Genomic DNA, 8,203 nt, shown 5'->3' with positions numbered 1-8,203 from the left:
TTCCCTCTTATTATCGTATTAACCCCTCGTTTCATGTGTCTCTCCTCAGGCCGGTGGTAGCTGGTCCCCTACAAGACAGTGAGGTACCGGAGGTCCCTCCACCCCCTCTGGACATCGAGGGGTCCCCGGCGTACACAGTACGAGCTATTCTGGACTCGAGACGCCGGGTGAGGGGCCTGCAGTACCTCGTGGACTGGGAGGGGTACGGTCCGGAGGAGAGGTGCTGGGTACCGGGGAGGGACATTTTAGATCCTTCCCTCTTGAGGGATTTCCATCGCCTCCACCCGGATCGCCCTGCGCCTCGTCCTCCGGGTCGTCCTCGAGGCCGGGGTCGGCGCGCTGCGGGAGCCGCGCGTCAGGGGGGGGGTACTGTCACGAACCTCGCCGAGGTTGGTGCCTCTTCCTGTTCGGGCGGTGCTCGGCGGTCGTCGTCGCCGGCCTATTAGCTGCCATCGATTCCCTTTCCGTTTGTTTTGGGTTATTGGTTAATTGGGTACACCTGTTTTGTATTAGGATTTGTTTGTAGGGTATTTAAGGGCACTAGGCCCGCTGGGTATTTGTGCGGGCTTGTTTTTGTTACTCTGTGTTTTGTTGGTGTGATTTATTATTGTATTTATTCTCCGGACTGTTTAGTCCTGTTGTTGTTTTGGACTAGCAACGTATTTACGCCCTGTGTGTTGGCGTGACTGTTTTTGTTGCGCTGGGGAATAAATCTGAGGAAAACGACTGAACCCTGCTCTCTGCGCCTGATTCCACCCACCACACCTAGTAGATCGTAACAAGGATCCATCCTCAAGGTGTTTTTAACAAATATATTCGATAATATATCCGTAGAGGCAGTTGGTTTCTCATAAGAAGCGATTGGAAAAATGGCTACCTCAGTATTTTACTTGAGATTTTCTGCGGGAGACACCATGTGACCACATGCCATATATGGTCCCTTACAGCCATTCTTCAATGGAAATGCCTAAAAAGACGTCACAATGCTGTAGACACCTTGGGGAAAACGTGGAAAACGTAAGCTCATTCGTAACTCATTCACAGCCATATAAGGAGTCATTGGCATGAGGCGGTTTCAAAAACTGCGGCACTTCCTGGTAGGATTTTTATCTGGGTTTCGCCTGAAGCGTCAGTTCTGTGGCACTCACAGACAATATCTTTGCAGTTTTGGAAACGTCAGAGTGTCTTCTTTCCAAAGCTGTCAATTATATGCATAGTCGAGCATCTTTTCATGACAAAATATCTTGTTTAAAACGGGAACGTTTTTCATCCAAAAATTTAAATAGCGCCCACTAAATCCAAGAGGCTAAATATGATCCCCAATTAGAGACAACGATAAACAGCTGCCTCTGATTGGGAACCATATCAGGCCACCATAGACATACAAATCACCTAGACCTACAAAAACCCTAGACATACAAAAAACCCAAGACAATACAAAAACTAACGTACCCACCCTAGTCACACCCTGACCTAACCAAAATATAAAGAAAACAGAGATATCTCAGGTCACATTAACATTGATTTATCCTGCAATAGATGTCGTTCAATTGGTAACATACATTTTTTATCTTCTTCTAATGCCTCTCAAGGGGAAAGTAATCTTAAAGTAACTAAATGTCATCAGATTATGTTACTGATTTTGGGTAATCCAAAAGTTATGTTACTGGACAGGTAACTGTAACGGATTACTTTTAGAAAATAGCCTACCCAAACCTGCACACACGCATGCACACACACACGCATACAGTGAATTCGGAAAGTATTCAGAACCCTTCACTTTTTCCATATTTTGTTAAAATGTATTTAATAATTTTTTTCCCTTAGGAACCTACACACAATACCCCATAATGACAAAGCAAAAACTGTTTTTTAGAAAATGCTAATTTATATTTTAAAAAAAACACGGATACCTTATTTACATAAGTATTGAAAATCTAATTTTATTGGTCACATACTCATGTTTAGCAAATGTAATTGTGTAGTGAAACGCTTGTGTATTTAGCTCCAACAGTGCAGTAATATCAAACAAGGAATATCTAACCATTTCACAACAATACACACAATACACACATCTAAATTAAAGAAATGGAATTAAGAATATATAAATATTTGGACGAGCAATGTCGGAGCGGCATAGGCTAAAATACAGTAGAATAGAACAGTATATACATATGAGATGAGTAATGCAAAATATGTAAACATTATTAAAGTGGCCAGTGATTTCAAGTCTATGTATATAGGGAAGCAGCCTCTAAAGTGCTAGTGATGGCTATTTAGTCTGACAGCCTTGAGATAGAAGCTGTTTTTCAGTCTGTTGGTCCCAGCTTTGATGCACCTGTACTGACTTCGCCTTCTGGATGATAGCGGGTTGAACATGCAGTGGCTCAGGTGGTTGTTGTCCTTGATGATCTTTTTGGCTTCCTGTGACATTAGGTGCTCTCGGTGTCCTGTGGGCACAGGTAGTTTGCCCCCGGTGACGCGTTGGGCAAACCAAACCACCCTCTGGAGAGTCGTACCAGGTGGTGATACAGCCCGACAGGATGCTCTCAATTGTGCATCTGTAAAAGTTTGAGGGTTTTAGGTGCCAAGACAAATTTCTTCAGCCTCCAGTTGCACCTTCTTCACCACACTGCGGGTGGACCATTTCCGTTTGTCAGTGATGTGTACGCCAGAGAAACTTGAAGCTTTCCACCTTCTCCACTGCGGTCCCGTCGATGTGGATAGGAGGGTGCTCCCTCTGCTGTTTGATCGGGTTCAAGTCCGGGCTCTGGCTGGGCCACTCAAGGACATTTAGTGACTTGTCCCAAAGCCACTCCTGCTTTGTCTTGGCTGTGTGCTTAGGGTCGTTGTCCTGTTGGAAGGTAAAACTTCACTCCAGTCTGAGTTCCTGAATGCTCTGGAGCAGGTTTTCATCAAGCATCTCTCTGTACTTTACTCTGTTCATCTTTCCCTCGATCCTAACTAGTTTCCCAGTGCCTGCCGTTGAAAAACATCCCCACAGCATGATGCTGCCACCACCATGCTTCACTCTAGGGAGGGGGCCAGGTTTCCTGCAGACGTGATGCTTGGCATTCAGGACAAAGAGTTCTAGCTTGGTTTCCCCAGACCAGAGAATCATGTTTCTCATGGTCTGAGAGTCCTTTAGGTGCCTTTTGTCAAACTCCAAGCTGGCTGTCATGTGCCTTTTACTGAGGAGGGGCTTCCGTCTGGCCACTTTACCATAAAGACCTGATTGGTGGAGTGCTTCACAGAGCAACTCTGGAGCTCTGTCAGAGTGACCATCGGGTTCTTGGTCACCTCTTTGACCAAGGCCCTTCTCCCCCGATTGCTCGGATTGTCCGGACGGCCAGTTCTAGCTCTTGGTGGTTCCAAACTTCTTCCATTTAAGAATTGTCATGGAAGCTCGTAAGAATTAGTAGAGACTTGGATAATTCTTGAAGCAATCAAACTTTAATATGATATCAATTATTTATTATTATTATTATAATGGAGCTGGTCAACGACCCACCCATAGGTGATTATTTGAGAGCCCGACAATACAGAAAAAGATGAGGTCTTATATAGTGGACCTAAAAATGCTTCGTCATGGCTGGTTCCACCCCTCACCGGCAAATCAGGGCATCATAACCTACCTTGTTTTACTCCTCGAGTCTTACTTACTTTATTAATTTTCTGTGTAACAAGTCGGCATATTTTAAACAGTTTACTAGGGTTGTGTATTAAGTATGTATGTTATCCTGTTTTCTCATTTAGTTAGCTAGTAAATAAACAATTAAACCAATTTGTGTAGTACTGAATCATGAGTAAGGCTGGGGCTTTTGCAGATCCAAGATGGTTACGACTGTTCAGAATGATGATATGATAAGAGGTAATGATTAATAAGATGATTGTTTATTGATCTAATAGCTTGGGTTCTTAAACTTATTCAGCCTGGGACCTGTTTTTCCTGGGACCCAAGTGTAACAGTATAACTTTAGACCGTCCCCTCGCCCATACCCGGGCGCGAACCAGGGACCCTCTGCACACATCAACAACAGTCACCCTCGAAGCATCGTTACCCATCGCTCCACAAAAGCCTTGCAGAGCAAGGGGAACTACTACTTCAAGGTCTCAGAGCAAGTGACGTCACCGATTGAAACGCTATTTAGCGTGCACAACCGCTAACTAAGCTAGCCGTTTCACGTCCGTTACACAAGCTTAGGAAAATATGCAACTATACATAAATATTGGTACATTGCCCTTATGCCTAAAACAAATGCAATATACACAAAACAAATAACAATGACATTAAATATCCATATAAATATATATTAATGTTTATTTTCCCCCATTAAAAACACTCTTGCATATCTGTCTAGGTTGGAACTGTTGCTGTTAAAATACAATTTTCATTCTGAACTGTAATAAACTAATTGATCACGTCACACAGTTGAATAACAGAACACACACACAGGCTTTTTGATACTTAGCGTTGCACTAACAGTACAGATGAAAAATGATCAGGTCTACTGTACATCTTACTGTAGAAATATTGTTGAAAGGAAGTCTAGGTTGGAACTGTTTCTGTTAAAATACAATACATCTTTTTTATTCTGAACTGGATTATGACCGAAAAGAGCTTCTAGATATCAGGACAGCGACTACTCAACCCGTACTGGAGCACTACTTTTCCTTCAACGAGTTGGATGGTAAGGATTTACTTCAGATGCCCGACAAAGCCCTCATCTTCGTCATTCTCAGGAGAAAGAGAGGGAGTTATCAGGGACGAAGGTCCAAGTGCCTTGTATGGATCTGTCGCAGAGAGTGTAATCTACCTTTACCATCGGTCCTATTAGCCAACGCACTATCAATCGATAATAAAATAGACGAACTACAATCACGTATATCCTACCAAAGGGACATTAAAAAACATAATATATTTTGTTTCACCGAGTCATGGCTGAACAACGACAGGAATAACATACAGCTTGTGAGTTTTAAGGTTTTTCGGCAGGATAGAACAGCAACCTCTGATAAGACAAGGGGTAAGGGTCTATGTATATTTGTAAACAACAGCTGGTGCACGAAATCTAAGGAAGTCATGGCTCACATCAACACCATCATCCTGGAAACCCTAGACCCACTCCAATTCAAATACCACCCCAACAGATCCACAGATGACGCAATCACACTCCACAATGCCCTTTCCCTCCTGGACAAAAGGAACACCTATGTGAGAATTCTGTTTTTTGAATGCTGACTACAGCTCAGCGTTCAACACCATAGTGCCCACAAAGCTAAGCTAAGGACCCTAGGACTAAACACCTCCCTCTGCAACTGGATCCTGGACTTCCTGACGGGCCGCCCCCAAGTGGTAAGGGTAGGCAACAACACATCTGCTACGCTGATCCTCAACACAGGGGCCCCTCAGGGGTGCGTGCTTAGTCCCGTCCTGTACTGCCTGTTCACCCACGACTGCGTGGCCAAGCACGACTCCAACACCATCATTAAGTTTGCTGATGACACAACGGTGGTAGGCCTGATCACCGACAATGATGAGACAGCCTATAGGGAGGAGGCCAGAGACCTGGCAGTATGGTGCTAGAACAACAACCTCTCCCTCAGCGTGAGCAAGACAAAGGACATGATTGTGGACTACAGGAAAAGGGGGGCCGAACATGCCCCCATTCACATCAACGGGACTGTAGTGGAGTGGGTCGAGAGTTCCTTGATGTCCACATCAACAAACTATCCATGGTCCAAACACACCAAGAAAGTTGTGAAGAGGGCACGACAACAGGTCCTCAGATTCTCAAATAGTTCTACAGCTGCACCATTGAGAACATCCTGACCGGTTGCATCACCGCCTGGTATGGCAACTGCTGTAAGACGCTACAGAGGGTAGTGCATTCGTGCCCAGTACATCACTGGGGCCAAGCTTCCTGCAATCAAGGACCTGTATGGTGGTGTCAGACCCCCAAAAAGACCCCCAAAAATTGCCAAAAGACTCCAGTCACCCAAGTCATAGACTGTTCTCTCTGCTACAGCACAGCAAGTGGTACCAGAGAGCCAAGTCTAGGTCCAAAAGGCTACTTAACAGCTTCTACCCCAAGCCATAAAACTGCTGAACAATGAATCAAATGGTCACCCGGATTATTTGCATTGACATCTCCCCTTTGTTTTTACCCTGCTGCTACTCACTGTTTATTACCTATGAGTAGTCACTTTACCCCTACCTACATTTACAAATTACCTTGACTAACATGTCCTCCTGCACATTGACTCGGTACCGGTACCCCCTGTATATAGCCTCATTAATGTGCCAAATACAATTTTATTCTATTTGAAATAGCTGTGCAGCGACGCTACCCATCCAACCTCAAAGCTTGAGAGGACCTGCAGAGAAAAATGGAAGAAACTCCCCAAATACAGGTGTGATAAGCTTGTAGCGTCATACCCAAGACAAGGCTGTAATTGCTGCCAAAAGTTCTTCAAAGTATTGAGTAAAGGGTTTGAAAACTTATGTAAATGTGATGTAATTTTTTACACACATATACATATCTATATATATATTATATATACATACATACATACACACATTTGCAAATAGCATTTACCTGTTTTTGCTTTGTCATTATGCGGTATTGTGTGTAGATGAATCCATTTTAGAATAAGGCTTTAACGTAACAAAATATGGAAAAAGTCAAGGGGTCTGAATACTTTCCCAATGCACTGTATTTATAAATAAATATTATATATCATTAAATACATAAATATATTATAACAGGTGGCAGTTAAGTGTTGCATAAAGATTATCATATTATTGCTTTGAAATGTATAGGAATGAAGGATGTAAGTAATGTCAGTCTGGTGTAGTGAAAGACTCTAGATAGCGAGACAAAATCCTGGATTGGTTTGAAGAACGGGACTCAGGGTAAGAGTGGAGCGAGCTGGAAAGGATGGCCTGTGTGTGTCAGCATAGACTGCAATGGACCATGGGAAGAGAGAGGTACTGTAACAAACTCTGAGATAATTATGTGAGTATGTGTTTGTAATTTGGTGAAACATTTAAGTGAGTATTCCTGAGGGGGGTGGGGGGCAAAATAATAGAAACGTTTCCGTCGAATGCTGTGTATAGACATTTTAACCTTAAATTTCTCTCAGAGTCCATACCTCCTCAACAGACAACAACCACTGCAGACCTCCACAACCTTTCATGGTTGAAGAAAATAACTGTACAGATTCTTTGAAGCACTGTCACAAGCTTTGGGGCGATTGGGGCCCTTAACTTAGTCAAGTGTAATTTATTATAATAATAGAGCAAAATGAATGGAATATTTTTTCTTCAACTTAGAAATGCTACCAATTACTAATTTACTGAAACTTGTAACAAATGTCAGTCACCCATGATTAACCAAACAATATTTTGAAAGAGGAAGCAAAGTACTTCAAGCATATGTTTCCGTTTCAGTCTCCTCTATTTCCACCAACCAAAGATAATTGTAAGGATTTTGTTTTCTATTAATAAATGTAGAATGAACAGCTGTCCAGAAAGACTCATGTGAAGGCCAAATTACAGAGGAGGAACTGCTTGATGCAATTAAAGCATTTAAGTCTGGGAAAACTCCAGGGCTGGATCGCATACCAGTTGAGGTATACCAAACCTTTTTTTATGTACTCAGAGCACTCCTATAAAAATGCTAGATTATCAGATACTCAACAAGGTCTGATTTAATTGTTACTGAAACAGGACCCAAGTTGTAAATATAAAGATCCAGTCCATTTGAAAAACACTTCAGTGTTGTGATGCAAAAATTCTAGCAAAATGTATAGAATTAAAAAAGGTATTGTCGCATATTATTCATCCTAATCAGACAGGTTTTTTACATGGACGATACATTGGAGATAATGTAAGACAAATACTGGACACAATAGAACACGATGAAAAATCTGGGAAACCAGGCCTGGCATTCATAGCTGACTTTGAAAAGGCTTTTGATAAAGTAGGACTGGAATTGATCTACAAATGACTACTTTTGATTTTGACCCCCCCCTCCCTCTTTGTTCAGGGAAAACATTCAATTTATGTTAGTCACATGTCTGTGGAACTTGTTCAGTTTATGTCTCAGGTGTTGAATCTTGTTATGGTCATGCAAATATTTACACGTTACGTTTGCTGAAAACAAACGCATTTGGCAGTGAGAGGACGTTTCTTTTTTTG

Source organism: Oncorhynchus mykiss, chromosome 30, assembly GCF_057628025.1.
Source record: "Oncorhynchus mykiss isolate SJ-2025 chromosome 30, ASM5762802v1, whole genome shotgun sequence".
In the NCBI taxonomy this organism is placed as follows: domain Eukaryota; kingdom Metazoa; phylum Chordata; class Actinopteri; order Salmoniformes; family Salmonidae; genus Oncorhynchus; species Oncorhynchus mykiss.
Note: the sequence above shows the minus strand (reverse complement) of the source record.